The 19,626-nt window shown below is 37.8% G+C and overlaps 1 long non-coding RNA gene across 1 annotated transcript; it reads left to right on the plus strand.

The window, feature by feature from the left end:
- The first annotated feature begins 15,246 nt into the window (after positions 1-15,246).
- Positions 15,247-19,544, plus strand: LOC139974311 (uncharacterized). The gene is made up of 3 exons (XR_011795443.1): positions 15,247-15,461; positions 16,372-16,523; positions 18,379-19,544. It is a non-coding gene; the product is annotated as an uncharacterized lncRNA (long non-coding RNA).
- The last annotated feature ends 82 nt before the right edge of the window (positions 19,545-19,626 follow it).

Genomic DNA, 19,626 nt, shown 5'->3' on the forward strand with positions numbered 1-19,626 from the left:
TGTACAGGTAATAACTCACTTAAACTAGATGCTCATTCTGGGTTGCCTAGTCAAATCCGTGGCACTGTGGCAGTTGCCAGTAATACAAACCAAACGGGCTCGTAGAGATAACAGAAAGCATAATGATATGATAATACTTAACTTGTGACGCAATTGGCTGGTAGTAGTTTGAGAATCCCCGTCAATTACGGAATAACGTCAACCGCGAACTGGTTTAACTGAGCCTTTAATTAATTTTTGAAATTTTCTTCCAATATTTTTGTATTGCCCACCAATGTCACTTGGGGCAAGTGGGGGGGGGGGGAGCAATACATTTGACTGGGGGATCGTGCCCCCTCCCCACCAGCGCTGGTTACGAAACTGTGAACAACTCTTGATCGGCGAATTACCACCGCAAACTTGCAGATCGGAACCTAATCCACTTTTCGAGGACTTTGAACGCGAGACTTTGGGATTAGTTGATTTAGTTGATTACTGACCGTATCCTAAGTGTTAGTGAATCTACATGTAGATTTACTTAAACTACCTATCACCAGTCATCATCTCTCCAAGGGTACATGTGAAGGCCTCCAGGCTACAAAGGTGGAGCCCCACTAGGAACCATGTTTGCCTGTCGGTGTATAGACTTAACGGAATGATAACATAATACTATGTAGGCCTATATTTCATTTACTTTATTCTTTTAACTGTTCTCGTTTACAGAAGAAGGGGTGGATCAATAAAGACATGATTACAGAGTGGTTGGAACATTTCATCAAGTATGCAAAACCAACAAAATCCAACAAAGTGTTACTCTTGTTGAAGGGACATACAAGATTTGAATCGGGCTCCGGAGAGTGGTGTAATCATGTTGTCACTGCTACCTCATACTACCCATCATACACTCGACCACTGCAACTTGCATTATACCACCCAGGTGAAGACCTACTACAGCTAACAGATCGAACGATGGACCAGCGTAAAACCCGGGCAGAAGCGGTAATAATGTACGAGATACGTGAACTATATTGGACTGGCTTATACCATTATTGTTGAGAATATTAGTGATGACCATGCCACAGCTGACGATTATCCCCGCCCCTGTAGCAGAACCAAGTCCTCCTGTTACTGATACTCAACAAGCTGCAGCTTCAGTTCCTGAGCCCATTGGGAACGTCTCCACATTGACAGAACCCAGGTCCTCCCAAGTACCCACCATCAACCCCGCTCAGCTAGTTTACACAACTGATAGCCGTATGTGTTTTTTTTTTTATTTCTCTTTGTAACTGAGGGCATCGGGGAAGATAAGTTTTGGCTTACCGAGTCACCTTAATTCAATAAAGGTTAAATAAACTAAATAAAGTAGTTATTGTGGCAGATGTGAATGTCTGGCCTATACCAGCTACACCTCATCTAGCACAGTGCCCTGTTATATCAGTTACGGATATGGCCATACGGGAAATAATTGCTTATTTACTATTGTTTTCAATAACAGTGCGTATTACACTATGGCGCAACTAAAGTTGCAGTTCCAACTAAGCAAAGATGGTCTATTTAATGCCGGTATTAATTATATTTCATGCCGGTATGAATTATATTAATGACGGTATTGATTCTATGTAATACTGGCATTTGAAGCTGCATATGAAGCTGATTGACTGAGAATTAATGCCGGTATTAAATAGAATTAATACCGGTAATAATATTAATTCTTACGGACCTTAAATCAGCAATTATTTCCCGTATGGCCTACCTTAAGGCCTGTATGGCCCACCGGAAGTTCTACGGCCATTCCTAGAAGTGGTCAGTCTACCCTCATCCCTACCTCAATCCCTAAATCTACGGCTGCATCCATCATTATCAATAGCCCATCTATATACTCATCAATACAGACGAGTCATCAATCAAGAGAAAGAATTACAGCGTCATTGACATCATTCCTCTTATGACAACAAGTTATATGAAGAAAGAAACTCAAGCAGAAGATGGTTTCCTTGAAAGTTATTATTGAAAGAACTAACAGCAAGAAGTACAGAATATGCGAGAAGAGTTAAAATAGAAAGTTAGAAACCAAAACCGGAGTAAATGAACAGAAAAGACTTAACAGAAACAGAAGCTAGCTGGAGTATCTTTGTTCTTTGAGCTCGTCATGTCAGCTATACAGCTGTACATATGTAAGTTCTACAGCATATAGCATATATATGCTACACAGCTATACATATATATCAGCTATACAGCAACCATACACAGAATTACAACAGAACACATGTGTGAATATCAAGTAACACAACGATTCTTCACCAGCCGACATTGAATGCTAACAGCAAGTCGATACATGTTATTGGCTTGTTTATGACATACACCTGGTCAGTTTATTTACGGATGTCAGATGACTATGAACAGTTAGTAGAGTGGACTGATTCCATGCATGTGATACTCTCCAGGAGCGCACCCAGCAATTTGGTACAAAAAGGCAAGAAATCATCAAAAGGAACAATTCTGACAAGTTCTCCACACAAAAGACTTTTGCAGAACTTTGAGTCAAATGCGAAGAAACCACTAAACAGACATTAACTAGGTACAATAGAAAGTCATCAAAACAAACAAGTGGCAGTTAGAATCCTAAAAATGGAAAATGATAATGATTCTTCTATAGAAATCAACAGCTGTTGAAAAACGGTGACTAAATTATGTCTCGTATTTGGAGAATCCCATGACGAAGATTGGTTCATGTGTGAACGCCGCAAGGAATGGGCTCATGAGGAATGTGTAGACATTACTGATCCACAATTGTGTTATTGCAACAATTGCTTTGATTTTGGTAACTGAAAGTTGGAGAAGAGCATGAGGTGGAAATCTGTCCTGTGTCTTAATAGAGAATCACTGGTTATGGTAACGTACCCACAATGCACTTAATAGATTAGTCATATGCACATAGGCCTATCATTTCGAACGCTACTATATATAGGTCACTCTTATTTTGCCTATGGTTGCTTGATTTATTATTGTTCGAGACATTTTCACGTTATCTTTTTGGCATGCTTCATAAGTTGTACCCCACAAATGGGATGTTTCTGTTAGCCAACATTGAGGCGCCAATCTGTGAGGCTTAAACCTAAGTTGGTATTTAAGATAACAGGGTCAGTAGCCTATCACGCAAACTGTACTATCCATAGGTTAATCCTTTAATTTTTGATAATCAGCCTGCAAGTTTTGTTGGTGGTGCCGGCACGTGGGAAAGGGGGCTAGGCGCATGTCCAAAAAGAAGTTTTCCCCCGGAGTCTTACTATTTATTTTATACTAGGCTTACCTTTCGTCTATAACTATCTTTAATGATCGTTCACTTATACTGTCGCTGATATTCGTCAACAATTGCTGAGTGACGTCACGAATCTTGACTTCAGAGAAAAGTATTGTGCGTCTCAGGAAATATCTAAAACCATGCAGCTTACGAGACAACTCCGCCCCTTTAAATATCTTAAATCATTCAAGGGTACATTGTCTAAACGATATATAACACCTAATGTGTCTTGTTTCTAATGGCAACACCATAACATATGCTACTTTCACGATTTGTGTTTAGTTTCTAATTATGTTTTTTATTTATTAAGTTGCGGTTTGTTCAGTTTTGTTGCATCGTCAGGTGTAACGCTCATTTAAAGACATTTCTTCACTTTCAACCAATATTTTTCAGTTGCTGGATTCTTGAACCCATTTGGTCCGCCGTTGTGTATCCGCGCAAAATCCTCACAGGTAGGATTATGCTCTAGACGGGAATAGGTTGCGTACCGTGCCATATAACCCTGTACAGCCCGTTCACTGCAGTCAAAGCTCGCTGAACACTTCTGCCAATCTGTAGATGGAAATAGCAACTCAAAATTGTTTTTTGTACAGTTTGTTAATATTTAAGTAAACTATTCATTATTAAAACAACATACAGACATATATCGCACGGTGTAATTGTTGGATACTTATCTGAAGCACAAGTAAGCCAACTTGTCGGTATAGTTACAGAGGAAGGGGTGGGTCGGTGGGGGTGAGATACCCGAAAGAACAGCAGGAGGTTCTAAGCGTTTCAAATATTCGCAGATGACTCGGACTTCACAGTACACACTACAGCGTGTATATGTACTACATGTATTGTTGAATTGAGTGAGTTGCGTGCTTTTGTCATTTACTAACAGTTACTATACCATTGCTCCGACCGTGTGCTACTTTATATCAATATTGTTGCATGCTTATTCATGAAAATGAATGTAATAAATCATCCTCTTCCCTAGCTCTACACCCTACATTAAGTCATATCATTGATATCGTGGTAAATCGTATATATTATGATGTGAAAATAATCATCATTTCGCACGGAGTCAACGACCAACATCGCCATTCACTATATATCACGATTATTGTGAAGATCATGCGTCATAAGCATGATCAACGAGTGATGTAATGGAAATCATTTCCACGATAACGAACAACAGCATCAAATGCATTTGTTAACCAGTTATGAAGCAGCAAGTTTACAGTCAACCAATCATGATCATTGGCAACAATGATGGTTTACGGCAAAGATCAACTTCACATCCACAAGTATTATCAATATCATCCTTTTGATCACGCGTCACATGTCAGGCATGATGTTAACAGGCCCTATTTTGCCCTATATTTCATGATTATTACCATGATCTATAACATCACAAGTTTTGTGGCCGAAACCACAGGTATTATTAGTATATCCAAGCAAATTGGTGGCGACATTTATGACAAGCATGATAGTAAATAATGAAACCCGAATCATTGTCAACAATATCAAATATCATTACGACATGTATCGTTATATTAAATGTGAAATTGTCGTGATCACGCGTCACATACATGACTAGACCATGAGCGACCATACGATAAACAACATTTGATACAACCGGCCACAGTTACGACCATGCATAACCTATGATACAAACATGTAATGCGCATGTGCAGAAGTGTGTCGATACGTACCTCCATCCAGACGTCCTCCCTTCAGCCTAGCATCCTGCCAGTAGGCTTTTTTTTGATTTGGTAAGGACCACATGACAGGGACCCTACATCCATACGACACAGTGGGAAAGGTATCATGCAATTGGACTGTACAAAACAGATGCACTTTAGGCAATCAGGAGGAACTGGTCCAGACGCTACAGAATGAAAGACAAATCAGTTATATTCGTTAAAACAAGGTTAATACTTTCAACTTACAACTGAAATATACTAAAGGGCACTCCATTTTATATAGCAGGTGTGTTTGACCACTTAACACGTCGATCCCGATCTAAAATGTCTAAGAATAAAAAGGCTAAGCGATACCTTCTACTATTCTGATGCCTTCATTCAATGATCTCTACTTGACCTCTGCTGGATTCTGTCTGTTACTATCACCTTTAAGAACGAGCCGATGGAATACACTCATAAAGTGTTATGTAACAGGTGAGGTATTTTTCGAGTTTTTTCCACACTCGTATCTATGAGTATGTCTAACCTTGGCTCCTAGGAGCAAGACAGCGTACCAGGTCATGTTCCCGGGGTCCTCTGCACGGAAAAATTGTGACATAAATGCTGGCTTGGTTGAGCAGACGATATGCCTTTCTAATGAGGATGGGGTCTCGACTTCCGCAATGCTAGTTTCCCCTGAGAGAGGTAACACTGCTTAGGGTTACATCTACTCACAGTCTACAATGTCCATCTTGGCGTCTGTGGAAATTTATTTGACCTAGCAGGCCCTCTCACCTTCATACTTCACCATTTGAACAAAATGGCCTATGCCGAATGAGCTATCCAAACACATAACCTGTCAATGACTGCTATTGCCTGGCCATGCTGTTGCCATTCTAAATAGGGTGCGTAGGGAGGCTATTATTAACAATATGGGCGTCAGAGATTCATTTAATTGGCTGCCAATGGTGCTACAACTGACACTGGTCTCTTGAGTGAGGATCTGAGGGAGCTCTTCATGAAAGGAACACAGGAAGCTAGAGCATTGTTAGGTGCGTCAAATATTGCTTCAGACTTACAATCTATCTTTACATTATCATCAACGTAAAACATGGGGAACGATTAAAAGGAAGCTTGCGGGCAACTAGGAGTGCAACTTTGGTGCTGGCAGACAAAGAAATTCTGGCCGAATCAATTTTTTGGGCAACCGCTCCGAAAACTTCCAGCTTCCGCTGAAGGGGCGTCGTCCAAAGCAGCAGCAGAAGCTTTATGAACCAGAACAAAGACAGCAGGGTCTAGTGGTAAGTTCTTTTTAGTGTCGTTTAGAGACAACTTTTGTTTTAAACTTACAAGCGATACTTGGGTTCTCCAGGTTGTTAACCACCTTACGAACATTAATATCCCAATGTTATAGTCAGTCAAGAGCAAGCCAAAGTCGATTTGCAGAGATCCAAGCTCTCATCCTAAAGAAGGCAGTAGAGTTGGTTCCCCAAACGAACTCACACAGAAAATTTCTAAGCACACTGTTTGTGGTTCCCAAGATTCCATTTGCCGAAGAGGACAGAGTCTTACTTCGGTTTCTTTGGACGGTGGAAACCTTCCAGTACTACAACCTGCACTTCGGTCTATGGTTACCCCGTTTCTTTTTAAAAGTTACAATATGAAGTTCATGGCAGGCCATCGGCGACTGCAAGGAGTAAGCCTCTTTGTCTACCTAGACAATGTTCCTGTTTCTATATCGGTCCCATGTAAGGTTAAGGGATGAAATGAACTTCCAGTTGGCGAGCCCAGCATTCATGGTAAATCTGAAGAAGTATGTCTTCACTATAAGCAGAAATATAGTATTCCTGGGTGTAGAAAAAGATTCCATTAACTTTCACAATTCCCTTCAACTGCAAGCTATCAAAAGCCTGACAATTAGCAAACACTCTACTGGAAATGGTAGCAGGGAAGGGGGCTATCAGATTTTCGATGGCTCATGTGAGATATCTCCAAAGGGCATCGAATGCATAGCAATTCACAAGCCTCTAGGTTTCAAGGCTTCAGCTTACCTTATAACAAAGGCCCATTAAGAGTTGAAATGGTGGATAGAAGAAAGCCATACCCAAAATGGTGCTTCAATCTAAACTATAACCAGATATGATGATTCAAACTGACCCGTCAAAGTCAGGTGGGGAGCCGTTTGTGGTATGCAACAAACAGGGGCCTTTGGTCCCAAAGAGAAAAACATTGGCATATAAATGCACTAGAGTTACAAGCAGTGTTCCTAGGTGTCCCAGTGTTTCTCAAAAGCGATATTCAACCTAAAGATTCCAATACAAGTCGGATAATACCACCACACTCAGTTATAAACAAACATGGTGGAACAAAAAGCGGGACATTCAGTTTGCTTGCACAGCAGATTTGGGTGTTTTGTCAAAAGCATCGGCTGACACTCACATGAGAGCACACATCAGGCAAATTGAAGGTAGAGGCAGACTTTCTGTCTCGCCATTGAGAAGATGTGTCAGACTAGTGGTTAGAAAGGTTTAATTTGTACCTGCCATAAGTATTGGAATTATGTAAAGGGAACAAACATTATATAACAGATCCCACCGCACCCACTCTATTTGTGAATATAATATGTTTTCTTTCTAATTATTTTTGTTTCCTTTTCCATTCAATTACAGGAACAATCCTGAGGGTTTGAAGAATGAGATGCAGTGGAAGAAGTTCCCTTGGCATGGTTGTGTGATTGAGACTTTGCTTGAATTTGCATTTTGAAATTTGTCCTTCTGGGCATATTAAGAAAAAAAAGAAGTTCTCCACTTTTGACATCTTTGCTCTTCTATATTATAGCTCAAAAGAAGAAAGAGAAAACCTTGTTATTCAGGTGTTCAAGCTTTAATTGTTTTTGTCTTCTCTTTGATCAACCTGTTACATAACCCTTTTGAGTGTATTATATCGGCTCGTTCTTAAAGTCGATAGTAACATACAGGAGCCAACAGAGCTCAAGTAGAGGTCATTGACTGAAGGCATCAGCCTAATAGAAGGTATTGCTTACCCTTTTTGTTTTTGCTGGAATTTAACGAGATCGACGTGTTTAGAGGTCAAACACACCTGTTATATCTTATGCAGGGCTCTGTAGTATGATTCCAATATTATCGTTTTTGAATATAAAAACATCACTTATGTCTGTGTGTACAATCCTAAGAGGCGACAATGGACGAAAGCATGGAGGGTATCAAAAGAATGCAACAAACAGTAATTCGATGGATGTGTCTGTTGTAAATTTGCATAAATGATCGATCCACAATAACATGCACCTGTTTGCTTAAAGTACTACTAAGGACACCTAGCCAATATGCCCATATTCAGTATATCTGTCCATTTGAAGTGTTGAAAAATCTGAGAAACTCGTTATATATGTGCAAACTATGACTTGAAGTGTTGCGCTCATCGAAATTTCTTATTTTAGCCCCTAATTACAAACCTTCATGTATCATTTGAATACTTGATGTTCTTATATTTAAAAAAGATCTTAAATTATTTCAATAAACAATCGCCTTTGGCTAACATCTGTGTTCAGTGTCCTTGAAACTAAGCTTGTGAAACAGTGTGATAACAGAACAGAAACTTAGTCAGTCACTCCCTGTACATCGACAATGTGCATACTTAGCTCATATTTATTCATTAATAAAACTAGAAATTAGGCAAGACTTGTAAAATGGTCCATCTTTGATGGGTTTTCATGGGAATCGCAGCTATTTTCATGATTTATAATGCCTATTAGAGTGATTAGGACAATGTTGTCCAAAGGTGTCCGTAGACCTAATTTAAGTTCGCCTTTGGTACAGGTGCACGAGAATGGAATCTTTCCGATGTTATCAATCAAAAACGATTGTTTTAAATATCAAGTATAAGATTGTTCCCACTAAGTTACTTCTATACGCCATGATATATAGGTATAGTTTCAGCTGTGTTCAATACTGTGGCAAACGTTCCATAAAACCAACATGCAGTAACGGAATGCAGCCATGTTGGGATTTCCTTACTCAAGCGTATGCATGTTATGCCGTCTAACAAATATTTTCAAGCACGGACTAACGGCCATAAAGTATCACTTCTTATCTATAAAATCACGTGATCTCCAATTTCAACAAATGGTTTATCTTCGAGTTCGTCGAAAAGTCCGTATACATTTGGTAATGAAATAAAATATTTACACAGAATGTACTGCATTGGAGAGCTTCAAGTATGCTTACTAGCCTACACTAGCAATTCGTTTCTCATGGATTACCTTTTTTTTATTTATATTTATTTTTGGGTATATATTCAGGTTCTTATTGTAAGCCAGTGTACAACTACCGTATGCCTATAGCATATATGGTATAGCCCCATAACATGCCACACATATCAGGCAAAACTGCGGCAAATTGCAAATGCTCTCTTTAAGTGCCTTCTGTTATGTGTAATTGGGCAGGTCAGACAATCGTTCAGCTAGTCAGACAAAATTCACAATATTGTTTAAACTTATATCCATTCATGGACGGAACGGTATACATTATTACAATATGAATGCAACAGAGTTTTTAGACCATTTTTATAAAGTGAAAAACTTACCTGCCATAACGATGAGAAGGAGCAAACCCGATCTAGTTATTTGTGGTATCATGTGCGGATGCACTGTGCTACAACTCAACTTCTACTATAAGTGATCGAATGAGCTATTTCTGGGACGGTCAGATTATATGAAATATTATAATTAGTGCAGCCTACAAAGAATGTGTACTTGGCGAGCATATTTCAATACAAAGTGCAGCCTACAAAGAATGTATACTTGGCGAGCATATTTCAATACAAAGTTCAACAATGCTTGAAACCACCAAACTTGCTCTTTCAGTTATATGCTTAAAAGTACATCAGTTAAATTGAAGAGAAAGGCAAATGCTGACCTTTGAGACAATTTTCGTGTGAAACTTGTTTCAACAAGGAAGTTCAAAAGCAGTTCAGCCATGTTTGTGCATTATAGTTGATAATAAAAGTAGCGCGTATCGGAAATCACTTGTATAGCCTACATGTAAGTTAGTTCTCCTTTCATGTTATGAGTCACATTTGCAACTTGTGAAAGAGAAACTGAGTGCAGTATAAACTACTTCACGGGTCAAGAGGGTATAGGTACAAGAGGGTAACCACTCTTTCTTATTTATGAAATTTTGAATAGTAAAGGCAACCTGAATTGATATTTGCGACATAGATCGAACAAGTTGTGTGCAAACGGAGCTTAAAGGCTTTGAAGACTCGCTCCAAACAGCGTTTGTTTGTCCTTGCCCGTTGATAATGCCTGCTTAAGACTCTGCACAACCATAATGGTTCAACTGTTTTTATTTTCAACAATATAAAGCGATATACGTACATTTGTCTGCCTCAGCGTACCCTGTAAAGGACAAGGTTGTGAGTTTCTTTCACCTTAATTTATATATACTTAAAAGTATCAAAACAACTGTTTAATTTTTTTTTATGTTTTATATTTTAAGACTTCCTGTTGGGGTCGATGGACATACAGTACTACGCAACACGGGTGATTCCTGTCTGCTGGACTGCAGATACGCCTAGGTGTAGGCCTATAGTGATAGAACCCGTTCACGTAGCTCCGTCGGGGGGGGGTGGGGGAATCGGGAAAGCGATTACGTAATAAGGACTCAAACAGTAAACATAGAACACTGCACATATAAAGGCAGAGTATTTTCAACAGATGTAAGCAGCAAAAGTGGTCAGGAAAAAAATCCAGGAGACTGTGGGATAAAGATGAGCGTGAGCCGGAGTCTACCCCAGACAGATATACGCAAACCCATTTCCATACTATGTATTGGATATTTTGTGTTTATCCCACCACTACCTCTGCCATTGTTACCCTTTCCATATCCTTGGTATACGCTTGCCTTATATATATATATATACATATATATATTTACATATATATATATATATATATATATGTAAATATATATATGTATTTATATATATATATATACATATATATATATATATATATATATATATATATATATTTATATATATATAAATTTTGATTTTTGCAACCAAACCTCTACTCAGAGTTTCATGCTTACTAGCAATCGTCAGGAGGTGTACTAAAAAGCTATCTCTCTTTCATCTTAGTTTTGACTTTATTTTGGGGGTGTTTTGGTTGGTGTCTGCAGCTTGCGAGGATTTCTACTTGGAACATTTCATACACTTCTATATATATATATATATATATATATATATATATATATATATATATATATATATATAGAAGTCATCAAACCGTACTCCTTATAGTGTTCATATGAATCCGAACAGTAATATTGCCGAATAACATCTTTGTGGATACGTTGTGAAACTATTGAGCTTGGAACAAATTGTTCCAGTTCCTTTGTCCTTTCCTTTCCTTTTTCGAAATGAATCTTTCTTTGTATGTGGCTTGAATGTCAGAGTACATATTATATGGGATTACATGTGTTGCAAAATTGTGGGGAAATTGAGGCAATTTTAGACCATTATTTAGACATTATATATAAGACTTTCAAGAGCAGTGTACGAAAATAATGTTTACTGGTGAGTAAACAGACTCGTTCGCAAGTGACGAAAATTGTTCGCTCTTGATACGGAAACTTGACGGTGCCATGAATCGTCAACGTGGAATCTTCTACAAGGACTTAGATATCACATTTAGTGTTCAGGGTGTAAGTGAACGGGGTGGTTATATGGAGCATCCTACCATAAAGCTCGCAAAACGAGGGCAGCACAGTGTTATTTCGTAAGTATGGAGCACATGCCCCACTGCCTGTTTAATAAACAGAACGGTAGAACATTTTTTAACTAAACATGAAAGAGACAACACATTTGTATGGACCCTTTTGAAAGCAACAAAATACTATTTTTTTTTAATTGATATATGATATGTGTTATTGTATTTTATTACGTAACATGAATGAACTGATTAACAAATGCATGGAAGCATTGAAAGGATTTGGCATGATGACCCTGCCCGCTCCCCCTCCCCCAAAAGATTTTATCTAAAAAAATAAAGGAAATATCTGAAACTGATTTCATTCTGTGTTTATTTCATATACTTGAATATTATTCAACATATTTCAAAGAACGGTGATGCGCGCTACGAGAATGATCTCTTAAAGTGAGGGCAGCATACAACATTTAGTAACCCAAATAAAGGTAATGAAGCAATTACGCACTGTGAGTTAGTGAAAAGTTGTACGTATGTTCATGGCAGGGGTTTAGATAGAACTGGCCATCGTAACTTCGATAGTTCTGTACAGTGCATGTGCTTCTGATTAAGACAGTTGGTTACATTCTGGTCGACTCTACATGCTTGCCTATTCCCGATTGGTATTTTTATTGATGGACCAGTTGCGACAACCATAAAGGGACAAGGAGCACGTCCAACCGCCCCCCCCCCCCAACCCCGCTTTCTGAATGATTGGGGACACAAATATCAAATGTCCCTCCAGGTTTGGTGACTGACCCGTGTAGGCGCTAGGCCTATCAGGCTCATGATGACTCGTGTATCTCATAAAAGGAGCACAAACATTGTGCTGTGAGATTAGTAATTATTAATGTTTTATTCTCATCTGCCCCCATCCCCCACCCCGATGAAAAGAAGGAATTACGGATTTCATTTATAGCGTAAATTAAATGATTGTATAAATGTTTTATTATCACGTACAAGCAATATAAAACTTTATGTAAATTATTTTGTGCATTCAGTTTGGTTAGCAATGCCAGTCATGGTAGTTTTAAGTGTTTTTGAAATTATTATATATTTCATAGGAGTTTTGAGACAGATACATATATGGTGCTAAGCCTGGGTGCTAAGCTGCTATAGTCATGATGTAGTGATAACCATGTTACTAATTATACCTCAAGTATGCTAGTTTAGTACTTACGCACATATGTTCACAAAAAAGTTTATGTGTGATTACGTTAACTGATGCCATGTGGGGGGGGGGGGTGATTGGTTGGGGAGGGGTGGTTGATGGGGCAGGGTGGTGATGACAGTGCGTTTGCTTTGTTTTGTTTTCACGAGTTTGGTCAGAATTACAATAAACGTAGAGACCTCATATATTATCCTGCGTGAACAGTGTAGCAGTCTAATGTGAAACTACGGTTCATGCATATATGTATTACGACTATATGTTTTATATATATACCTATCAATTTCATTGTTAGCCCCTATATCAGTGCCCCAATGTTTCAACTAAGAATATTGAGTCACAGACCTCTACACGGTCCTACCACTCGCGGTTTGTGCTACGCGCACACTCCTTCAGTTCTATCCATGATCAGTCATTTATGTACACGCCCTCACTTTTCAATTGGGATTGACGCCCTGGGACCAGGGAGTAGCTACAGCCTGGACAGACTGACGCAGTTGTCCACGATTACAAACTACCCATTTTCGACAAATGTAACCAACACCGAAAGAAAGAAACTCTGCATGTTACCTAAATGAACCAACCGTTCTTAAATGGAACAAACAACAAAAATCAAACTCAACCTTTGCTGCAGGCTTTCTGTCGACAATATTCTCGAGCATATGATAGCGAGCATAATCCCAAATAGGATTGCCGTTAGTCACATTTAATGGACTCATATATCTAAGTGTTTCATTGCAGATAAGTAGGGGTGGGGTGGGGTCGGGTGGGGTTGGGGGGGGGGGAGGAAATCATATCAGCGATCGATTGGACGTAAAATACGTTAAATGAGACAGAAACCCAACAATCATCTTTGGTCAATGTGATGGTGTTATAACACTGATAAACAGTGATAAGACAGTGATATCACAGTGATAAGACAGTGATAAGACAGTGATATCACAGTGATAACACAGTGATAATACAGTGATAACACATACACAACACAGTGATAACACTGATAAACACCTTCGCCAAACAGTTAAGGAAAAATCTGATTCCATTTAGCCAGATATTGCACAGACATCGCTGAAGCCTTTATTAAGTCTAAATCATATAATATCAACGTACTATGTGCTTTACTTTGTGCTGTTTTGTGTTTGAATTGATTTAATGTCGGTTATGGAGGTGCGTTATGAATTTATATATATATAAAAAAAAGGATAAACACGCAAAGATGCATTCTAAGAAAAGGAAAAAGAAAATGGGAGGTAGGCGAGCAATATAATAGATTAATTTATGGATCAAAATCCCGCCCCTTTCATGCATAACCTATAACTTAGCAAACCTAATTCTAGAGAACGTTTATTGACTGTCGGATATCCTCACCCCCCCCACCCTCCCCGCTGTCCTGTTTCTATCTCAATGTATTGTGAAAGTAGATTCTAGTTCTGACGAAGAGAAGAAAGAAAGTAGGAAATCCACACATATAAAATGCATGTGAAGTTCCTATTTACTCTCCCTAAAACATTAGAAATTATAAAACGACAGACTCGTCGACTCATTTCAGTATTAACAATGTTATACGCAATTTATTTGAAGTGACTCGAAACACTACCGCAATTTATAGAGATACGAGTATGGCCACCAGAGTCGTACATTGAACAAAAGGTATACGTCTTTGCTTTCCCAACATTTCCCTTGGCAACCCATTCTATGACTACTGATTTCTCTAGGTCAGCCACGACCGATAACTTCTAAGGCTTAAAAATGGCCCGTTATATACTATAGTTGATAAACTGATTAAACTGCACATTAGTTGATATTGGCTGCAATGGAAATATGCACTGAAAGTTATTTCAACAACTGCACACATATACATATTTATCAAAATCGTTGGTGGAGGAGGGGGAGGGGATGGGGGGGGGGGAGCACTATGAGACAGGAAGTTTACTCTCAGCTTACTTTGGAAACTTTTGCTACCATTTACTGATGTTTGTTGGTTTTCAATTCCCCATGTCGCGACCAAACGAAAACATTTTAGCGATCCATGTTTGGATCGCTAGCTATAATTTGGAAGCGTGCCTGTACACAGAAACGTTAGAAACACACACAAAAAAAGAAACACAAAGTGCGCCACCTATTCAGTAGCGCAATGTTGGTATGACAAAAACCAAACCCAGTTCTCTGATAAGTTACACCTACACTCTAAACACAAAAGAGTGAAAAAATTCACTCTTAACCGAGAGTGATATTTTATCATTCCATAAGAGCCAAAATTCACTCTATATAAGAGCGAAATTTGTTGGTGTTCAGTTCCTCTAGTTACTTCTCTGTACACTCTTTGACCCGGAGTGAATAATAAGTGTATGTTGACATGTGAATAGCCAATAACATTGACGAATGCTGCCGCTCTTTTTGATCTATTATCTGACAGGCAATAAATTGCCTACATAACATACTACAGTATAATGTATGCAATATCGCAAAAACAATTCAATCGAAACCACGCAGAGATTTTTCTGAGGCAATTGAAGATGTCTGTCCAAAACTGGTTGGAGTGTCATGGTTTTGGAGAAAACATTGTACAGTTATTTGAAGGTAAGTCAATCTATCTTTAATAAGTCGAATAATCACATACTAGCCATATGTACTATATGAGTAGTTGTAGTAGGCTACTAGGCAAGGGTATGTTGTTATTGTCAATATATATATAAACTTATAACGTAGGCTTTGGGCTAGGTCCAACGCAACACTAACAAAGTAACGTACAAGTGACCTGGTGAGATTTAATCTTTATTGAACATTTAGCATATAGGCCTATGCTGTTAAAATAATAAACTAACCCATTACTATAACTTAGGCCTAATAATTTAACCGTAGCCTACTACCAGTAACAATATTAATCAGGCCAAATCGAGGTAACTCGGATATGGAATGTACTTTAAATTCAGACTTCATACCGTTAAATTAAATATAAAAAAGGGTTTTCAAATGATCAATCAATCAATCAACAAAGTCATTTAATTAACTTTCCACCTGGTTTTACTTGCGTTAGTGTGCTTAATTTCTGACATATTGTATAACGCTGAAATTATAAGTAGGCCATACAAGGGTAAAGATTAGGTTCGTAACATACGCCCCGCTTACGGAAAACCTTCGTTTAATTAGCACGTCAAAACATCGATCCATTTTACACACTAAATTCCAATAGACGATGGTCGTTGAAGAAAAATTCCTACTTAGACTTACTCAAGTTCACTGCTAAACTTGTTGAATGAGATTTCATAAAATAGCTGTTAGTAATCCTGATGCTGGAGAACTTCAAATTCATCAAAATAAAACACCTGTTTGGGCTGATGACTTTACAACTCAGGTTTACATGAGGGATATTTAAAACACACATAGACTGAGTAGAGTCTTGAGGGTAATGAAAAACTGAATATTCTAAACTAATTGCAAATTTAAATTCACTAAATTTATGTTTCACTAAGTGAAGTTTGTTACTTAGTTTGTTGACAGGATTTTCAAGCAAAACATCTCGGAACACAGACACCTTGGCAAGATTTTGTTGGAGGAGATGGAAGATAGTCACGTGACCATAACATCAAGAAAGAAGTCAGTGCAAGTTATGGTCGCTTATCTCATAGAGGTGGACTCAAAGTAAGTATAATGATCTAGTTATCACATGACTAGCTTAGCTAAGAAAGGAAGTAACTATAGATTTATGACATTATCAACGATGACCCCACAAGGCAGTAAGGGAGGGGGGGTTGGTGGGTGGGCGAGGGCCTTAACAACTGATGTTGTTTGCCTACATATAATTTGATGTATACATTGTTCAATTCAATTCAGTAATGTCATATCTTGTCATTGCTCCCTAGATTAACCTTGGATTTGAGCAACTCTTCCCTATACGGGGAGTAAAATTATAATCAAAATGGCAATGGCAAAATCATCAAAGTGGCCCAGGGTGTAAAGAAATAAATTCTTGGGTGCCATTTTTCTGAAATATAAAGATGGAGATGGTACAAGCAAAGGTTACATTGGACCGAATAGCAGACAGTTTATCATAGTTGCTTTATTCCCACATATTTAAAATGTCAACATTTCATAGTTCCCCTTGTGCGGGCATTCACGCATAAGCTATGGATACCAATGGTCATCTGCAATTATGTTTCAACACAACGTAATTGCAAGTAAACCGAATAAATTTCTATGCACTTCACGCCAACATGTTTCTTTAATCTCTTTTGCTGTCGCCAACACTTTTCCGAGGCTAGGCCAATTAGTGTCCACTGCATGTAGCTACATGTGAGAGGACATACATTGAATTGAAAGTCATGTCATAACCCATTATGAGTCATCTTAGCTACTAGACAATGTTTCTTAAAGGCATTGAAGACTCGCCCCAAAACCGCGTGCCGCCATCTGAAAAGTTAACTTTCCGTTGCTTGCAAGTGACGTTTTCTTCTTGTCGCTACAAAATGCAGACAGTAATGAAACGTGATATCTTGTTATCTTTTATCTTGACCTGAGATGTCCACGCTGCTTTGAACACTGTGTTGTGGATATTGACTGTAGCTTTATGTATCGACTGTACCCACTAGTGTCTAAGTACCGACAATGATGACTTACTTGCAATAAGTTTGTATTGGTTTGTATTATTCTTTGTTTAAATGGTTCATATAATAATTGTTCAAAGCTATATGGTTCAAATGTGTTTGCAATTTAGATGTTTTTTTTTATGGGTTGGGGGGGTGGGGGGTTGTGGCAGCTAAGATGTATATGCTTGAGCCTGGTGAAAATGTTTAAACATTTATTATCAAGGCCTGAGCTTTGGAGATAAATTCAAGATCAAACAGTATGACAAATTTCGAGTTAATTAAGCGTTTAATTTCTTCACAGCTTTTATACCCTACATACCAAATTTGGTGCCTACTTATCTGAACAAACTTTGTCTATCAAAGGAGAAAAGCACCCAACAGATAATATAATAGAATGTGGTAGAGAAGGACAAGATTTGCAGTATATTGTATGAATAATTGAATCAGTTTTACTCAAAACAAAATAAGTTCAAACTGATGTTCCAGGTTGACAAGCAGATCATTGTTTTGTATTTGTTATCAATATCTTTCTCATTGACAACTATGATTATCTACACTGCTAAAAAGATGTACTAGTTTGTGTTATTCGCATACTAATTCTACCAGCATGTGTTCAGCAGCTGCTGTAGTTAAGTACTTAACAAAGTATTAACTTTATGAAAGGATTTATACTTCTAGTGACTCTTTAACAACATGTAAAACTAAAATATAAGCTATTGTGCTTGGTAGTAAATACAGCTGAATCTATTTGCCACACCTCAACACATCTGCTAGGATTATTTCACGAGAATTATAGCAGGCATGGCAACCACTTATCAAAATTTCAATGCATGAAATCACACTTGTCTTAATTTGAAACTGTTTTTACAGTAATTTGAAATAATAAAAAAGAATGTTATTTTTACTTTCAGGTTGGAACCGATGTTGGTCAGTGGTGCACAGAAAAGATTGAGGAGTTCACTCACCCTTTCTTATTAAGTCTTGGGCCAGCCAGCAGGTGTGTGAATGCACCAACATACCTGTTGGTGAATCTATAATAGTAGCATTTGACAGGCTTTTCAAGTTTCATTATATCTTGAATCTGCACTTTGCTCTACCTTTATCTACTATTTTAAAACTTATTTGAAGGTCTCATTTATAAGGTGGTCATGATAAGGTACACCCACAAGCTAGGTCATTTAATGTATCACTCAATAATATGCCTAATTAAGAGCATGTTCCAGCTATATGAGCATAAACCATATAAACAAACTAAAATAGATAACAGCATTCCTTAAATAAACTATCCAAATGCTTTCAAGTGACTCCTTCTTATTCCACTGCAGTTACTCTACCTTATGAACCTTCCTCTTACTTCTACGTTGTCCTTAACAATCCTATTTTATCCTACTTTTCTTGACTTGCCACCATCAAAATAAGTATTAATGAACTTGCATATTAATAAAATGTGAATATAAAAAATGTCATACGATTTTGTCAACATTGTTGGGTACCGGTGAAAACTTCTAATGAAAGCCTGCAGAAGTCTCACTATTGTCTTATGTTTATCCTCTTTGTTTGTAAATTTGATCCTACTTATGTTAGTTATATCTTACACTCCCACCTATGTCCTGATTTTATTTGATGGTCCACTTGAGAAAACCTTTATCCAGAATAGCTTAAGACTGTTAGGCTTTCATTACACTTTAATATTTAGTTTATGCTTGACTGAAACTATTGTTTGATTTGTACATCACGGTAGGGAAGGAGGCATGATGACCGGTGATGTTTTATCCTAACTTTGACAACATTTTTGTATGATTGCTGAATATGGAGATTACTTTTATAACATGTTACAATGTCAGTTACTGAAACAGATATTTTATAACATTTGATTTAAGATTTAGTTTTATTTATTTTTTGATCAATTTACTATTACTAGTCTATACCATCCATCATTTGTTTGCATTGTCCTGTGTGTGCATGTTGTTCTATACTTGTATACTTAGTCCATTCATGACCTTTTATACTTGCCTGAACATTCTGTTTCTTTAAAGTTCCTTATTCAGGTACATACAACAAAAATGCGAGAACAATATTTTATGTCCTTTTTTTTTACATTGTCTCTAAATTGCCATGCAAATCTTTCGGTAGTGTAATTCTGTTACATTTTAGATCTT

The sequence above is a fragment of the Apostichopus japonicus genome, chromosome 9, assembly GCF_037975245.1.
Source record: "Apostichopus japonicus isolate 1M-3 chromosome 9, ASM3797524v1, whole genome shotgun sequence".
Lineage (NCBI taxonomy): Eukaryota > Metazoa > Echinodermata > Holothuroidea > Aspidochirotida > Stichopodidae > Apostichopus > Apostichopus japonicus.